Below are 19,703 nucleotides of genomic sequence, written 5' to 3'. Positions count from 1 at the left end.
CCCCCACTCCTAAGTTCTTAAGAAAAGCGCGAGTGATTCTCAGAGAGACGGAGAGTGGTCTTTTTGTTGATGCTGCCAAAACTACGGAGCGTTGACAGATGGCCAAGACTATGGAGACAGTACAACGGCTGATGGCTGTAATGAGTGTACCTTGAGGAGGGGATGAAATCATCCATCGTTCTGAGGAAGTCGAATTTACGCGAATTTAGATGGTGTTCTGTCGCTTTCGTGTTATGTTCACTTGTGTTGGTCAAATCATTGTGACGATTGAGGTGTTCTTACGTCTTAAACGAGGAGGTTTCAACAAAAACACAACTGGGCGACCGTTCTCGCGATGTCATATTTTTGCTCACTCTTTCAACAGTGTTGGAAACAGTTGTCGGTAGCTATCAAACAAGCATGTAACAGAACCATCATCATTGGCCCATCCCGTACTTAAAGATCTTTTCACTTGTCCTCACTTGTATGTTGTCCCACACTTTTACAAAATTAATACGTCAGGGGGACACAATTTCCTGTCTGACATTTCTCTTAATCATTCACTGACCGTTATTTTATCTTGGTGTTGTTCATGATTTGTCTACATATCAACCATGTCTTTCGAAATAAAGACCATACGTAACTTGGCATTCTCCTCCAATCACCATCTACAACATACATATTGCATAAGCCACGGTATGGTGTGTCCCTGGCGGGGAGGGGAGGGGGGTACCTTACAACTACTAGTCACTTCAAATTCGCCATATACTCTCGAGAAGACGTTCCCATTGCACAAGAATTCAATGATCACTACCTGGGCCGCGATTTAATCGCTCATCCTAATTTATAAAGTGTTAGGGAAGAAATCTTTGACGAAGGTGCGTACAGAAGAAATTTTCCAATTAGCCTGTCTCTTCAGAATTTATTTTAAACCCAGCAGATAATCGGCATAAGTACTTTCAGCTTAGTTTTCCTACTAGGCTGAATATTAAACGTAGAACAGTGGGCTATCATTGGCAACCTTAATCAACACTTAAAATATCTAAATTATGAGTAAAAAACTAGAAATTTCTAATTTTTTCTTGGGAATAGAATCTAAAGCATTTTGATCTCTACATTATGCCCACGCAGATACTTCGAAATAAACGTCTGCTAGGCAATCTTAACATGGGCGACAATAAATGTGTATCACTAAACGTTATATGCTTAGAAAAGTTGGTTTGTTTATACTTGAAAGCACTGGGAAATATCACTCACAATGATTACAAAAAAGGTCCAGATACATTTGTTAAAATTGTGTAAATGATTGTACTATTAAAGTATAAATGTTTCAGAGACTGTTATTTCATTAGCAAAACATTTATCATTTACTGATAGATTCGTTTCAAATTTACAGCACCGTTGGAGCAAAGTATCAAAAACCTTCACAATATTTGGCAGTTTCTCAATGAACGGCACTTTGCAGTTGTTCGCAATCACAGAAACAGACTTTTTTTCCAGTTTCCTTTGTAGTGTCTTTTCTAATCCTTCCTTTAGCTCCGGTGTTACTGTAATAAGAAGCTAATCCGTGACAATCCACGCTTTTTACGCTATAGTATCGTCTATTCTCTGGTCAATGGAATGTTTATTTATTTTTTCCAAAACTGTCCGATAGTCTCACCTAGAGTGGTGACTTGCCGCTCGCTCCTCGCATCATTGGTTTCCTGCCATTATCGTTGGTATTAAAATTAAAATAAAGAATAAATATATTTCATTAATTAAATAAACAAAATAAAATAAAAACAAAAAAATGAAAAGTAAAAAACAAAAAACCATTGATGTGCATTGTACTTCTTCTCTATGTTCCCTACGCTTTGCTTTGTTACTAGGGTGAGGGAAGGGTACATGGTGGCTAGGCTTTAGGTTGTGACCCCTGTTCACTTTGCCCCCACCGTTGCCTTTTGACGCCAGAAAAAAAAGCGAGATCGAATAAATGCGGGTTTGACTGCTGGTCCGCCACTAATTTTTCAACTTTCCCCATTGAGTTAACTCAATGCCCACTAGCATCTCATGTTATTATTCCTTTGATTATCTGTTACATAAGGTCTGCACGACCAAGTATGATGTCTTTTGTTTTGGACATGTCAGAATGAGCAGACACCTTATATATAAAACAAGGGCGAGGTGACGAGTGATACTTTCAGTGCAGGTACACAAACAAGCCAGAATTCCTGCGGGAATCGGTGAGCTCTGGGAGTAATAATGGTAATGGACAAGAGCCTATGTCAATAGTGTGTGATGGCCGAAGGTGTCAAGTCGATCGTTCCTGACAAAAAGAAGAAACCCGGAATCGAGTCATGGTCTGCAACATAGTTCCTACTTTCCCCATTGATTTTACTCAAGGTCCACTAGGAGCTATAGCCATTATTGCTTTGATGGACTCTCAAGGAATGATTCTCTGCAAATGGTAAGAAGACGTTTGCGATGTAAAATTGAAAATAATTCTCTAACATTTTCCCATAATTTGCTATATCTGTTACAAGACTTTAGCAAGTATATAGTCATTATGTATCACTTTCAGTCCAAATTTATCATAATGTTCCTGAAGATAAAGTTGTGGAAACAGCGTTTGGGGGATATCAAGGTACTTCGTCTTCACGCCAGTTACGAATTTTTCTGTAGAATTAACTACTTTTAATGAAACCTGTTTTACATTATTACTTGAGTTAAACCTTGTATTTTTGCTACTTCCTTTTCGTATAATGTCCTGAATCTGTTTATTGGAATTCAATAATACACATTTCACTTGAAATTCAGAGATCCCAGTCTCAAATGTCTACGTCAGTCACGATGCATCGATTCTCACTAGCAGTTCTCGACCTTCCGATTTGCTTTCCTCTCTCACCATTGCGTGTTTTTTTGGTTTAGATTTCGTCCTTCGTGTAAATCTTCCTTCCATTTATGCAGTTCATGTTCAGACTTTACGCAATGAAACCGGTTATGTCCACTGCTTAAGTTTAAGCGTATTCGCCCTGCTTCGCTTAAACAATAAAATTGCAGCCTCTTCTTCGTGTCTAAAATCTAATGCTGTACGTGGTTTCTTTATGCTTCGAAGGTTCTCTAATTTTTCTGTCCTTTGATTAGCAGCAGAGTCGTTCGAGCCACAATTCACGGAACTGTCAGAGCTATTTCCTGTTCCTTCTAGTGTTACCTCAATACCTAAGGAAAAGTCTACATTCTACATCTACATCTACGTTTATACTTCGCAAGCCACCCAACGGTGTAGGGCGGAGGTCACTTTACGTTCCACTGTCATTACCTCCCTTTTCTGTTCCAGTCGCGTATGGTTCGCTCCCAAGAATGACTGTCTGAAAGCCTCCGTGCGCTCTCCAATCTCTCTAATTTTACGTTCGTGATCTCCTTGGGAGGTATAAGTAGGGGGAAGCAATATATTCGATACCTCATCCAGAAACGCACCATCTGGAAATCTGGCGAGCAAGCTACACCGCGATGCAGAGCGCCTCTCTTGCAGAGTCTGCTACTTGAGTTTGCTAAACATCTCCGTAACGCTATAATGGGTACCAAATAACTCTGTGACGAAATGCGCCGCTTTTCTTTGGATCTTCTCTATCTCCTCCGTCAACCCGATCTGGTACGGATCCCACACTGACGTCCAATACTCAAGTATAGGTCGAACGAGTGTTTTGTAAGCCACCTCCTTTGTTAATGGACTACATTTTCTAACGACTCTCCCAATGAATCTCAACCTGGTACCCGCCTTACCAACAGTTAATTTTATATGATCATTCCACTTCAGTTCGTTCCGCAGGCATACTCCCAGATATTTTACAGAAGTAACTGCTACCAGTGTTTGTTCTGCTATCATACAATCATACAATAAAGGATCCTTCTTTCTATGTATTCGCAATACATTACATTTGTCTATTGTAAAGGTCAGTTTCCACTTCCTGCACCAAGTGCCTATCCACTGCAGATCTTCCTGCATTTCGCTGCAATGTTCTAATGCTGCAACTTCTCTGAATATTACAGCATCATCCGCAAAAAGCCGCATGGAACTTCCGACACCATCTACTAGGTCACTTATATATACAGGTTGTTACAAAAAGGCTCGGCAAAACTTTCAGGAAACATACCTCACACACAAATAAAGAAAAGATGTTATGTGGACATGTGTCCGGAAACGCTTAATTTGCACTGTACTTTTTCGATTCACTGCCACTTGGCCCAATTGAAGGAAGGTAATGTTGACTTCGGTGCTTGTGTTGACATGCGACTCATTGCTCTACAGATTTTCTATGAACGTTTGGGCAGGCAATGTTGGTGATGTCTTGACTGGGCCCCATGTTCTTCCACCTACGCTCAATGGAGCACGTTATCATGATTTCATACAGCATACTCTACCTGTGCTGCTAGAACATGTACCTTTTCAAGTACGACACAACATGTGGTTCATGCACGAAGGATCTCCTGCACATTTCGGTCGAAGTGTTCGTACGCTTACTGATCCGGTGACTGATGGATTGGTAGAGGCGGACCAATTCCATGGCCTCCACGCTCTCCTGACCTCAACCGTCTTGACATTCATTTATGGGGGCATTTGAAAGCTCTTGTCTACGCAACCCCGGTACCCGGTACCAAATGTAGAGACTCTTCGTGCTCGCATTGTGGACGGCTGTTATACAATACGTCATTCTCCAGGGCTGTATCAGCGCATCAGGGATTCCATCCAACGGAGGGTGGATGCATGTATCCTCGCTAACGGAGGACATTTTGAACATTTCCTGTAACAAAGTGTTTGAAGTCACGCTGGTACGTTCTGTTGCTGTGTGTTTCCATTCCATGATTAATGTGATTCGAAGAGAAGTAATTAAATGAGCTCTGACATGGAAAGCAAGCGTTTCCGGACACATGTCCATATAACATATTTTCTTTCTTATGTGTGAGGAATGTTCCCTGAAAGTTTGGCCGTACGTTTTTGTAACACCCTGTATATTGTCAAAAGTAATGGTCCCATAACACTCCCCTGTGGCACGCCAGAGGTTACTTTAACGTCTGTAGACGTCTCTCCATTGAAAACAACATGCTGTGTTCTGTTTGCTAAAAACTCTTCAATCCAGCCGCACAGCTGATCTGATATTCCGTAGGCTCTTACTTTGTTTATCAGGTGACGGTGCGGAACTGTATCGAACGCCTTCCGGAAGTCAAAGAAAATAGCATCTATCTGGGAACCTGTATCTAATATTTTCTGGGTCTCATGAACAAATAAAGCGAGTTGGGTCTCAGACGATCGCTGTTTCCGGAATCCGTGTTGATTCCTACATAGTAGATTCTGGGTTTCCAAAAACGACATGATACTCGAGCAAAAAACATGTTCTATAATTCTACAACAGATCGACGTCAGAGATAAAGGTCTATTGTTTTGCGCATCTGCTCGACGACCCTTCTTGAAGACTGGGACTACCTGTGCTCTTTTCCAATCATTTGGAACCTTCCGTACCTCTAGAGACATTCGGTACACGGCTGTTAGAAGGGGAGGCAAATTCTTTCGCGTCTTCTATGTAGAAACGAATTGGTATCCCGTCAGGTCCAGTGGAGTTTCCTCTGTTGAGTGGTTCCAGTTGCTTTTCTATTCCTTGGACACTTATTTCGATGTCCGCCATTTTTTCGCTTGTGCGAGGATTTAGAGAAGGAACTGCAGTGCGTTCTTCCTCTGTGAAACAGCGTTGGAAAAAGGTGTTTAGTATTTCAGCTAAACGCGAGTCATCCTCTGTTTCAATACCATCATCATCCCGGAGTGTCTGGATATGCTGTTTCGAGCCACTTACTGATTTAACGTAAAACCAGAACTTCCTAGGATTTTCTGTCAAGTCGGTACATAGAGTTTTACTTTCGAATTCACTGAACGCTTCACGCATAGCCCTCCGTTCGCTAACTTTGACATCTTCTAGCTTCTGTTTGTCTGAGAGGTTATGGCTGCGTTTAAACTTGGAGTGAAGCTCTATTTGCTTTCCCAGTAGTTTCCTAACTTTGTTGTTGAACCACGGTTGGTTTTTCCCGTTTCTCACAGTTTTACTCGGCACGTACTTGTCGAAAACGCATTTTCCAATTGCCTTAAAACTTTTTCTATAAACACTCAACATTGTCAGTGCCGTAACAGAAGTTTTTGTTTTGATCTGTTAGGTAGTCTGAAATCTGCCTTCTATTACTCTTGCTAAACAGATAAACCTTCCTCCATTTTTTTTTATTCCTATTAACTTCCATATTCAGAGATGCTGCAACGGCCTTATGATCGCTGATTCCCTGTTCTGCACTTACAGAGTCGAAAAGTTACTGAAATGAACGTCAAAGAAATGAACTAGTAGATACCACATATACAGGCCTTCAGAAGAAGTAGGTTATTTTCGTTGCGTAACACATTATTCACACTTTATATTTACAAGGCTGATAATGTTGACTGTATTTCACATTACTGTGAAACTCTCGAAACTGCCCAAAGACCGACGCTGTTAGCAAGTATATGGCAAAAAATCGACAAGAAAATTAATTCAGTTTTATCTCCATTGTTAATACTTAGTGACACCTATAAACCTAATGTTATTTGTCACGGATATTAAATGAGTTGTAAATTCGAGCGAATATTAACTGTGACGAATTGTGTCAATAAAACTGTCAACAGAAACGGAAATTCGCTATACAAATTACGATTACGTTATGCTCTATTTTCTGTTAACTGATTTTCCATCACTCAAGGACATGTGCCCACTGTGTTGCGCGTGTGCTGTCCTCTACAGCTACGAGAGAGGTGTGCATATCCTCAACTCCCTGCCGAGTTAGATATTTGGCAAGTTTCAAAAATTTTTTAAATACTTTCTGAGAGCCTTAGCAGCTAAGATTTTGTAACAGTTTTTCTTTCGGTGTATTCTTCGTGTACAAGAACATTCAGTACATGTTTAGACATGTCTGATGGGACAGTACCCTCATCAGGTTAATCACCAAGTAACGCCAGTAGTTTTGATACGAGGGTTGGAATTTTAACAGTGGCAACCATTTATTTACAGCTAGTACAATATAGATATGTGTTTCAAAGTTTAACTGATCTTCAAAGTAGTCACCAGCATTGCATATAACCCGTTTCCAGCGATGTGGAACTCGTAGGGCACTCCTAGCAGTGCCATTTGTGTTGACAGTTCGAGCGGCGCGGTCTATTACCCGACGATTTTGTAGCAGTTCTGAAGCGAATGCCCTGAAATGTTTCCTTCAGTTTAGAAATCGAGTTGAACATACGAGGGACTTAACTCAGGGGCTTACAGTAAGTGGTATAGCATTTAGCAGCCCCATCAGACAACAAATTTTTAACAGCTTGCGTTGCACGTGCTTGAGCATTGTCCTGCAAAATGATGGTCAGGTCCGGCAGAAAGTGTCATCACTTCCGCCTCTATGCTGTTTATTTTTGTAACACAGCCTACGACCAGCTTACAGACAGAAGTTATGATACTTGTTGCAGGACCTGACCTTTATTTTGCAGTACAATGCTCAAGCACATACAGTGCAAGCTGTTACTGATTTGTTTGACTGATGGGGCTGCTAAGTGCTATACAACTTACTGTACTCCCTTACTTAAGGCCTCGTAAGTTCAGCTACATTTCTAAACTGAAGGAAACACTTCACGGCATTTGATTCAGAACTGCTACAAATTCGTCAGGTAATAGACCGCGCTGTTCGAACTGTCAACACAACTAGCAATGCAATGAGTATCCTACGACTTCCACATCGCTGGCAGCGGGTTATACACAATGCTGATGACTACTTTGAAGGTCAGTAAAACTTTGAAACACGTATCTATTTTGTATGAGCTGTAAATAAATAGTTGCAACTATAGAAGTTTCAACTCTCGTATATAGACAAAGGGGTTATCTGACCGATACGCAGAAATAAAGGTGTTAGTTTTTACAATGTGAAGCTGTGTCCCATTTGTCAAAGGACACTGGAGCATTTTGAGGCTTTTACTGATAACATTAGATCGATTCATGTCGTACAATAGTTCTGGGATCAGAAAAATGGAGAGACGATGTGATCCTTTGAGAGGCAGTGATGCAAGCTATCAAGGAGATAGATCCTTGAACTGGCGGAGAAGTAAATTTGTTCCAGCCTCATCTTTCCAAGACATTGTGGATCTGGCACTGCTTGGAGAAGAAGCTGAGCATTCTGTCTCGTCTTTGCTAGTGGGGATGTTTGCTGTCTTGTATTCGCCATGGAATTAAATTGCAGACATCGTAAGCGCATGGGGCATACAGCCAGTAGGGGTCATGCCCATGCTGTTCCCATTGTAGATAAATCAGTCACTCCAGTGCCAATAGTGACTCTCCGTGTGATAAATGAAACAATGTTCGTGGATAACTTCGCGGCTATAGAGGGAACGGAAGATACGGAATAGGAAATCGAGAAGGAGACAGTGCAGATGCGGCTGAGCACTCCTATTAAAATCGTTTAATTCTGTTAGCTTTCAGGATTTAACTGAGTTGGGAAACTTCATTGTAAAGAGCAACATAATGGGAAAATTGACAAGACTTCCAATTTATGTGTGCGTTCAGGTGGACATATTGCTCTGTAGATAGCGTGGTACTAAAACTACCACGTTGCTGCAAAAACAGATCGTGTACAGAAATCATTAGTCTGTTCAGCGGCTGTCATGTCGAGATCGAGATTCGTAAATGAAAATATAAATATGATACTTAGATGTCCAGGAAAAACGGAACAAAATTTTGTTGTTGTCATTGAAAATGATTTCTTCGCCACTTTTGGGAAATGGTCCCACTAGGTGACTCAGCTGCTAGTAACCGGGGAAAAGGCCTGTTCCCCTAGTTGCCACTAACATATGTATCGCAATGTTGCAGTCACATACCTCCTAAATGTTTAATGGTGGAGTGGGAACAGGTGTCTGAATAGTAATAGAAATCCAAACAGCTTTCAGGAAATATCTTTCTGGTCGGTACATTCACTAGAAACGGAATCCTACATAGCCTGGAAATACATGAAAAAAGAGGCATTTGTTTAGTCGAAAATATTAAAGTAGAAGTATATGTTCCCGTGTTGTGGAACAGAAGAAGTAATATTTCACTGTGGAACAACAACAAACAGAGTAATATAAACAGAAACAGTACATGTTGAACCTTTTCAGATGGAAGAAACAGGATCTTAGGAAACTTAAAAGACCTTTTGTGTGCTCCCACATAGTGTGAAATAATATTGTTGTCTACTCACGTCTGATGACATATGTTGTTTCTCATTCAAGGACACAACACCTATAATGAATAAACTTTGTGTCAATGCAAAGCTAGTAAGTTTTTTTTTATAATGTTTACTCTGCAGCCACTGAGGTCGCCTCGGACTCTGGTGTATAAGATCAATTCATGTAACACCTGTTTCATTTAAAAAATTTCTCTATATATATATTTTATTTCTGTGTTAGCCTGTTTGCACCTGTTTTTCTTTGGGGTAGGCATCATTTCTTTCGGAATTAGACCATTAATTTCAGTAAAATAAAGCATGAGCTTAAGTGTTTAGCTTCTAGCGAATAATCTTTGAATTTTGCTATGTGCAAGGCAAGGTACTTACGCATATCAGTTAGAAAACTTCATTACATGTTCAGAGTGTCTGACAATCACAAGAATGTCACTAGTTGTTAAAGCTGTATCGTAAACATCCTGTTGCTGAGCGTAACTTTCATATTTCCTTGGAGAAATTATGAGAAATTATGACTCATGCTATGTGTTATGTATACTACGAATTTTGTTTATTCAACTTAGCTTCATGGATCGTTTTCGTCTATTTAATTCGTGCCCCACTTAGGTCAAGCCACAGTATTTATATTTCCATATATATATATATATATATATATATATATATATATATATATATATATATATATTTATATATATATATATATCTACTAACTCAGTCCACTTTCTGTGATTGCAGCAATATGATTTTATCAGTTTTCTGAAAGAATTTGTTAATTCGCACTTACTACTTGTAATTATTAGGAAACTTTTCTTCTGCTCTTCAGAGACCTGTGTTAAAGCTCTTAGCATTTGCTGGCATCAGTTACTTATATTCCATAATTTAATTTCAATTAACTTAACAAAAGATTTAAATAGTGCTTAGTGATATTGTCGTTTACACTAGGTTTCTGCCTGTGGGAAACTTATTTGCTTAGTTGTTATTTACTATTCCAAATCGAAATGCTACGTAATAATCATCATTTAAATGGAATTGTTGCGTGATAATTGTGCTGTCTTGTGAACTCTCATTTTGAGTATTTGGTTCTACTGTAATGGGTTCAAGAAATTTATCACAACTGATCACAGATTTCTGTTTTTTGTTAATGCTTAGAGGATACAGCTTAAGTCAAATATTTTCATGGATTTTGTTGCTATAATGTTTCTGTTAAGGAAACTACAATACTCAACAGAGATTGTGTTGCACTGTTAGTGCTTTTTTACTGTGAATTCCTGTTTGTATCAAAAAGTATTGTGGTTTTAATATTGGTCAGGTAATATTTCAAATTCATCCATTTTTTTACACCGTTATAAATTCTGGGTGTATTCATTCTGAATTTATTGATATTAACATGTTGATTCTGTTTTGTGTGGCCTTTAATAATTCGAATTTTGATTAACATTAACTTACTAAATCAAAACTAAGTATTGGATGTAATGTTCAGCACAGCTATCCCAAGATCATATTAATTTGTAACATTTTCCTGAGGCCTCCTCTAATATTAGTCCTACCAGTGTTTTAGGTGACTAATTGTAACTATTGCTCGGTTTACTCAACTGCTCTGGACGGTGACGGCCAATATCATCACCTCTCGTGTCCATCTTCAGTCACAGCCCCATCCCACCACTACTCAGGATAGTCAAAAAATACGTTGTTGTAAAAATTGTTTGTAAGCCCATTTGGCAAATTTAATTGATTTCACGTTTGTTACCCCTATTTATCAGCCTCCAAAAGGGTCACGCTACCCACCGTCCTCTATTCCTTGGTCTTATAAAAGGAGAAATAGTTGTGCACGTCAGCTAGTTAGTCTAAATGGTTTTCAAATATTAGTTTGAATAACAATTTTTCACTTTAATAATCTAATGCGATGTTCAAGTCCTATTTGGTGTATCCTACTCGCAGAGTAGAATGGTCACTTCATGAAAAGCTGTTTCTTCTTGAGGAACTACATTACTGACAACATTCTCACTGTTCAACTCTTCTCGGAAGCTAAGAGAAAGCTCAGGAGAAAGATCATGTGATGACTGCCTACAAGTACTAGATCAATCTAGCTTTGCCTCATGATCCTTTGCTTCTGAATTAACTTCTTCTGACGACCACCATGACTTGTTGAAAGCACTACAGCTAGACCCAATAGTACCTCAAAGAATGAATGGATTGAACCTTGAATTTGTAACCAACTCATTCACTGTAGAACTCCGTTCAGGTGCCCACATCCATCAGCACCCTAACGAGGCCCCCCTCTGTGCTCGAACGGTACTAAACATCTACGAAACCTATACGAGGTACCTTCTTACATGGAAAGTGTCTACTGACATTCCCAGTCTCAAATGTGATTGACATGTCTTGTTTCTTTTCACAAACTATGTAGTAGATTAGATAAGGTTGGGAATATTATGGAGACAGCAATTTATCTATTAAACGTGGTTATTGTTGACAACTGAAGGGGATAGTGGAAGAAAATACCACTTGCAAAAGCATTTGTTGAGGTATTATATGATATTTCTTTGGTTAAATTCAATGACAAGGATATTAACACGGTAAGACAAATGGTTCAAATGGCTCTGAGCACTATGGAACTTAACATCTGAGCTCATCAGTCCCCAGGAACTTAGAACTGCTTAAACCTAACTAACCTAAGACATCACACACATCCATGCCCGAGGCAGGATTCGAATCTGCGACCGTAGCGGTCGCGCGGTTCCAGACTGAAGCTCCTAGAACCGCTCGGCCACTTCGGCCAGCACGGTAGGACAGACAATCTGTTAAAGCAGAAAGCACATCAAATCATTACGTATAAAACAAAATGTTACTATCACATACTGTATGCGAAACATAGAAACTAATGTTTTGATTCTTATGTAAAGACACTGTTGGTTAGCAGTCTTCTTTCACCGACGCTTTAGTAATACATTTTTTCTAATGTGTGCGTGAAACACCGTGGAGGTGAATACACCAAGTGGGAAAAGTTATGAAAAGATCGTTTTCAGCAACAGCAGGGCTCACTGAACTAGTTAGTAGCCAATTTGAGAAAATTTTTCGTTGATTTAACAATCTAAGTCCTTTCCTTTTGCTATCGATCCACCGCGCAATAATTTACTAAAACTTCGATCCAGTTTACTCGCCAAAACACACAATGATTTGCACATAAGTAAACTTTTAATGGGTTTTTTGGTCATTTTTAATGGTGAAAGGCAAGTATATTAGCTTTAATTTCACAAATACACATCTGTTATTATCCAGTTAAGGTTCATGAAGCAGAAAGTAAATCGTTAAATTTTGCCGACGACAATGTAATACTGAAAGCTGCAGCAAATGATTCTGAGAACAATTTGATCCAAACTTAAGACTTGTTTTGAGGAAGTTGTAAGAGAGCTTTCTACAAAACTAAAATAACTTTGTTGGCCGGCAGCCAAATGAGTCTGGTAATTTTGAGGGAGCTACCGTAGGAAACGGAACAATACGAGTGGTAGACGAGGTTTGCTATTTGAAAGGAAAGTTCCGTATGGTGACAGGAGTGAAGACTATATAAAACGTAGGCTGGTAACAGCGAAAATAGATATAGACAGGATGGGGCAAATAAAAGTGGCCCAAACGAGTGGTTACAATTACACGCGAATTTGTGGCACTATTAAGGGAGGAGGAAAGCTCCTACAGTTAATTGTAACAAGATGGAGCAACTGCCCATACAGCTGGCCGAACCTTGGAGCACATTTACACAATCTTCACGTCTGGGAGTTTGTAGCCGAGGTCAGTCTCGTCGCAGCCCTACCCAAGCCACCTGAACCTTCAGTGTGCGATTACTTTGTTTGGGGAACCCTTTAGTCTAAAATGTATCGCAACAATCCTCATAGTTTTCCAAAACTGCAGCAGCACAACATTTAAGATGAGGCTGCATCACTTTCAGCAGTCTATCTTCGATCTCCCTTCAGAAACTTGCTGACCAGAGCCCGAAAATGTCTAAAGAGATGAACTTCTAGACGATTTTTTGTTTGCTCTCTATTCACTTAGTGTCTTCACCCATCCTAAACAAAAATCGACTAATATTAATGAAATATCTGTTCGTTTAGGATGTGTTGTTCAACTATTATTTTAATTTAGTCGCAAAAGTTACGCTCGTATTTGACGCATAAACCTTCCTTTTGTGAACGGATCTAACTTACCCAGATCATTTACTAAAACTAACCTAAAACGACATTTAATATTTATACTCTAACAGGACCTTACGTAATCCTGAGATATGTAATAATTCGCGTTGTCCTCAATTTTTACTTCAAAATCTAAAATAATTTCTGACACACACAGCTTTGACACACTTGTTGTGGATGGGTCGCTTATACACAGTCAGAAGTTGTCATTTGAAGTCTAACATATTTTTTAATAAATGCAGTAGTAGTGGTTTAGCATGGTTCAGAGGTATTACTTATTTTTGTAAGAACAGGTGCAATTATAACAACTACATCATTATGCTAATTTTGTTTGTCAAATCGGCTAGACGTTTTCTAAGCGATGATCAGTTAGAGAGGCTTTTGAATGACGCCGATGATGATATGGTAGATGTTCCTGCCAATGATACTGATTTTCTAGATTTTGTTGATGGCTCAAGTGATGATGAAAATGTATCAGCTGGAAGTGAGCAGAGTAATGAAAGTAAAGAAGAGGAAGGACGAGTACCGTTGTCTAAAGAAGTAGTGTAAAGAAGTCCAGCCCTAAGTGATTGTTTTGTTGGGGAAGGCGTCGCTGGCACAAGCTTTCTGAGGGTTATCCCTTTACCTCCTCATTGTGATGATTGCATAGAAAGATGAAAACCTCTAGAGTCCATCACTCCTTCGATTTTGTACGCAGTATATCTTTACTTTTCAGTTATTGTCGGGTTTATGCTTTGCTGTATTTCTTTGTAATTTACTTTACTGCATTATATTTCATGCTGATTTAGCTTACTATTCTCAATTTTAGCGTTTTATTTTAGGCTGCAAATATCAACCGACTTGCTCCAAGACCTATCCTGTTTGCTCTTCAAGGGATTCACGAAAAGGAAGTATCCTCATTTCCAATGTTCATAACTGAAGAGACGTTGATAGTGATTTTGAATGAAGCCAACAGAGTAATGACACGGCTATCACAAGTCAAAGATGCGATTTTCACTCCTATTACAAGTCAGGAAGTGAAAGCTTGTTTGGAACTTCTTACATAAGCTAGTATGTATAGATCTGCTGGCTAATCTCTTGAATAGCTATGGGATAAAATGAATGGTCATCCAGTTATTCGTGCCACGATGTAACGATGTCACTTTTGTACACTCAGTAGAGTTCTCAGATTTGACTACGAAGAAGATTGGCCATCTGGGTGAGATCAAATAATGTTGTTTTTAGGACTACTGGAAGTATTGAGAAAACTGGAAAAATATTACCAATGACAATTTCTTTACTGACTATACCTGGCCAAAGAGTTTTTCAAGAAAAACCTAGCGTTAGTAGAAACTCTCAGAAAGAACAAAGCTTAGATTCCGAAGGAACTGCTGCAGCCAAAGGATAGCAAACCAGTACTTTCAATCATCTGTAGGTTCTTGTATTGCACGTACACATCAATCCTAAATACAGTCAAAATAAATTGTACAGAAGGCCGTCATTTCTAAGAAAAATTGGATATGAGCTTACAAAACCAGCGAGCGTGGAAATAAATTAGAAAAGAATTTCTAAGAAGATAATAGTTACCTTGGAGATTATTACTGGTACGAGCTCAGGAGCAAAAAAAAAAAAAAAAAAAAACGGGCCAGTACAAACCACGCGAACAGAAGAAAGATCGAAAGACAAACAAAAGCGTAATGGATGTCAGCCATTCCTCCGCCAAGAGTATGCAAACTACTACTGCAAGTATTGAGTACGTTAATGCGATAAGCGTAGTTATTGCATTCAATATAGTTATTCAAAGTCAATTTTTGTAATTCAGTTTGAAGTTTGTAATAATTATGGCCTGTAAAAAATTTTGAAATTTAAGCTCCAACGTGTGATTTTCTGAAAAAAGCATATTTTGAAATACCACGTAATAATAATGTTTAGTAAATGTCGATAAGTTCCAATGTCTGTTTTTCTACGTAAAAAAGGCATCTACAAAACATTTTTAGAAGTGTCATCTAAGAGAAAAACATTTATTTTAGTAATGGGTCTAACTGTCCCATTCTCAATATGTGTGTTTGTGTTTGAAACACAATAGGAAGGGTAAGACCTTCTATTCGTCATTGAAGTTTATCTGCACTAGAGAAGAATAGTAGAACACCACAGAAAACGACGGTAGTTAAAATATATTATTTTATCCTTCTTATTTCCTCTAGTTAGTTATTTATAAATAGGTTCTAGGTCCACTGAGAACAAATTTGGTCGTACGATAGTTCTTTTGTTTCAGTTTCCTGTCTGTTCTCAATGCCTTACTATCCTCATGAAGAATTAGACTAACACAGGTTGTTGTCAGGTGACCTTTAACAAAATCTGAGTAGAAAGCTTTTTGAAATTATTTGAATGCCAGACAAAGGGAAATTTAAACTCATTGCTCCTTTATAAAGTTTCTGTCACGACTTGCAGATGTTCTGCCTCGGATACTGGTGCTCCATTTCATGTCATTAAAATGAAGAATATGTACTGAGTTCCTGACAATTTAGAGAATATCGTATGTAGATTAGAGGCTGATACACATTTTTTTTGTTGGGTCTACTCAGTTGTTGTGGAGGAAAATAAATACAGCGTGTGTCTCCTGTTCTGGGTGGCTCCAGGGATATTTCGTAAACAATCTTGTAAGTTACTTTCGTACAGATCTTCAATCAGTTATAAGTAGTTTTCTTCCAACACTATCGTGTCTAGACGTTTCATATTTCCCCAGATCTCTAAGGGATTTATACAAGGTGACCCACCTTTAGGACTCTTATTATTTCAATAGTCGTATATGAGTTAATTCGTGCTCTCAGCTAACAGGTTTCTATATGCTTGGCATCACTCAAGAATGGGGTCGATCTAGAGTATAATGAAAAACGATAGTAAGAACTTCAACAGTCAAGATCGCTTACATTCACAGTTTTATTTATGTTGTTCGGTTTAGGCAAATTTAAGTTGCCATTATCGGATGTTATGCAAACACACCTTACTAAACCTCCAGCGTCTGTACTATATATCGCGTCAAACAGAACAACGTCATTTCAGGAACACGAAATAAATTATGAGTCGGCATGTCAGTAATAAAGCAAGATTTGCATAAAGTATCATGTAAGTTGCACCCACTCCACACGCTCATATTCGCACAAAAGATTAAATAAGACACCCAATTGCTGTGTAAAACGATGTATCCTACTTACAGTGGAGAATTATCGAGGCATATTTGCATCACATCCGATGTAGCAGCTTAGACTTGCCGAAACAGTTCGTTGTAAATAAAATTGTAAATTAGCGATCTTGGCTGTTGAAGCTTTTGCTTCTTTATTTAATATGTTTGAGGCACACATCAAATGTAAATGTGTGAGGAAGACCATATATCCTTCTCCAGAAAGTATCAGAGCAGCCTTATGCTTCATCTGGTTGTACAAAGACTTCTGGGAGGCATTGTGGCAGTGTACGACTTACAGTTTTTGCCTGATGCAGCCTGTGAATGATGGCGAGGCTGATCAATTAATTCCCACACAAGACATATCTTCCATTCGATCGGTGTATTTTAGGTTTCAAGCATATCTGCTGAAAATATAGCACGTCGCGAAATAAGAAACGTGAATGAAAGCAATAACAGCAGCGCATTGCAGTATGAGGAGCGAATATGTCACAAAATTAAAGAAGAGAGAGAGATTTGTGACAAATGAAACTTAAATGAGTTTATAGTTTTCACTATAAGAATAGGGTTAAATCGCTTTTCATCAGAGAATTAATGTTTTGAAAATGTTTAATCTCACTCGCCAATATAATAAAAGTCTCGACAACCTAGGTAGAAATGTAGCTGCTGACGTACCGCACTCATTCTCGGTCATCATTATTCCTTTGACTGTAGCGTTCGTGTCGTAGACTACCTACGATAGCTAGCCGTAAATGAACGGTTATCGCTTTGAAAAATGAAGCTGCGATCTTGAAATTTGGTGATGATGTTAGTTCTCAGTGCTCTTCCTTCACATATGCAACCACTGTCATACTGTTTTCCCCTAAACATCGGAATGGGTGAACCGTTTAGTAAGCTGAGTGGGGATATATAAAAAGCCTGGACAACCCAGGGAACGTTTTTGACCTACATAGCTATTCACCTGTCTCTTACTTAAAAGTAAACACTACTTACAACGAAACTGAAACTGTCAATGTTTAATGCAGTCTTTATTTGAAAATTTTGGATTTGTATGCGAAATAGAGGGTTGTTATACTAAGTTAGATAAGACATATTTCTGTTATTCATTAACAACTTACCAATTTAACACTGATAGGAGGAGTCTGGTGACATATCAATAAATTGCTCTTGCTCTTGAGTAGGATGTGTTTATGACACCGAAGATTCTAGCACTAAATTATTGGAAGGTGTGTGTGTGTGTGCTGGGGGGGGGGGGGGGGTGATGGGGGGCAACTCAGCAGATAGGATAGAGAACACGATGTTGTCTGAATGGGAGACGCCGTCGAAAAAATTTGAGAAATATTTGCACCTAAAACCTTTTTCGGCATTTTCAATGCCCTGAACCATGTGTTTCTGCGACACTTAAATCTCCTACAGCGTCCAAATTGAAGTGTGCATTAAAACGATTTATGATCAGAGAGAATAAAAGATACACAGAAAGACTTCTACATAGTTAAATATTGTATTTGTCTCATTATTAAAGCATTTTGAAGGAAATGAAATTAATCCTCCAGAAGAATATAACGTACTTGTTACTTTAAAGTAGAGACCTATGCTTTTAAAACATGGGGAACGCTATAATTCTATTACCTTACAAGAATACCCTCAAAAAATTCATATCGCATTTTTTTAAAGAAGCCGTGGAGGGTAAATTGGTAGTTTATTATTGGTGCAAACCTCTTTGTGCGGAAGAATTGGGGAAAAATATTACGTACACATCACAAGATGCTATATGCTGTAGTTATATCAGTTTCAAAACATTTGGTAAATTCCTATGAACTTGTTGTTGCACTATATTATAGTGGTGAATTGAGTGAATTGGAATACATTTAGTAATAAATATATACTTAACATCATTCCTTTGCTTTCAATAAATACAATATTGATAAATTGCTTGGAATTCCCTTCTCAGCAGTTCCTCTTGCCATGCGATACCTACAACTTTATTACTATATCAACACAGGGCTCTAAGTGACTGACGTTTGGCGTTCGATTTTTACCCGCCTGCCTCTTAGTCACCCATCCTCCAAATTTACAGCAAAACCAAGAAGATTCATTTTTATGAACCTGGTACTTACTCACTAGAAGTCGTACCAAAACCGTTCATTAAAACTACGAATATAGTGAATAATAGACGTGGGTGTGGTTAACTGGCATACTAGTAAATCCTGTAGATCACTAATTTTTACTGAACAAGAGGTTTTAGTATGTGTAACTCGTTAATCTCCGATATATTCTTCCTCCCCTCCCCTCCCGCCCTGGTGGTGACGTCCACAAGTTCTGAACTGAATGGACCTATGATTCTTCTGAATTGATCAAATGCTTCCAAAAAAACTTCAGGAATTAATTACTGAATTTAGTTAAGTTATCCACAAACACAAAGTTCAATTTTTCAATGGTCATAAACTCCAAAACCGTTGTGAAAAGCTGGGAGAATTGATTATGTCCAACTTTCTCTTCCAAAATGAAATACCTCCACTACCAGGCTTTCATATTAACAACACGTACTTACGAGCTAGCTAGAGATCACTTTTAGCGCACACGTTGTTTCTTTAACCACAAAGCAAATATACAAAAAATCAGTTTTATGAAACCATCATGACGTCCCAACGGTAAGGCCACGATACCTTTGAGAGCTACGATGCGCAGTTAGAAAACCCAGGCTTATGTCACTGAGTTTTGGTCACTCTAGTGGCCTGCTACATTGACTGGGAATTTCAGTGTGCACAAGAACTACAGATGTGTTCTGAAAAATATTCCAAGTTTATATCTAAGTTTAGGGCACAGCTTGTGTGAAAGAAGAGGTCAAATTCATTTTAATCGAATATCAGTGAACTAACACCCAGTAAATAGAAACATATGTTTTCTGGCAGAATTTTGTCCCATTCAGCCAGTTTGTCGAAAATTTGGTTCGGATGCTTAGGATGTAAGGAAGGAAATCGAGACAGGCATCGGCCAAATATTCCCAAGACCTGTATTAGAATTCAAAGCCTCTCTTTCTTGTTCTACCCACTGACTGCGTCCCAAATGAAACATCAACTTCAGTTCTAATAGTGCATGTATTACAAGCAATTAAGGATTAGAGTACAAAATTTGAT

Source organism: Schistocerca gregaria, chromosome 4 (genome assembly GCF_023897955.1).
Source record: "Schistocerca gregaria isolate iqSchGreg1 chromosome 4, iqSchGreg1.2, whole genome shotgun sequence".
NCBI lineage: Eukaryota > Metazoa > Arthropoda > Insecta > Orthoptera > Acrididae > Schistocerca > Schistocerca gregaria.
Note: the sequence above shows the minus strand (reverse complement) of the source record.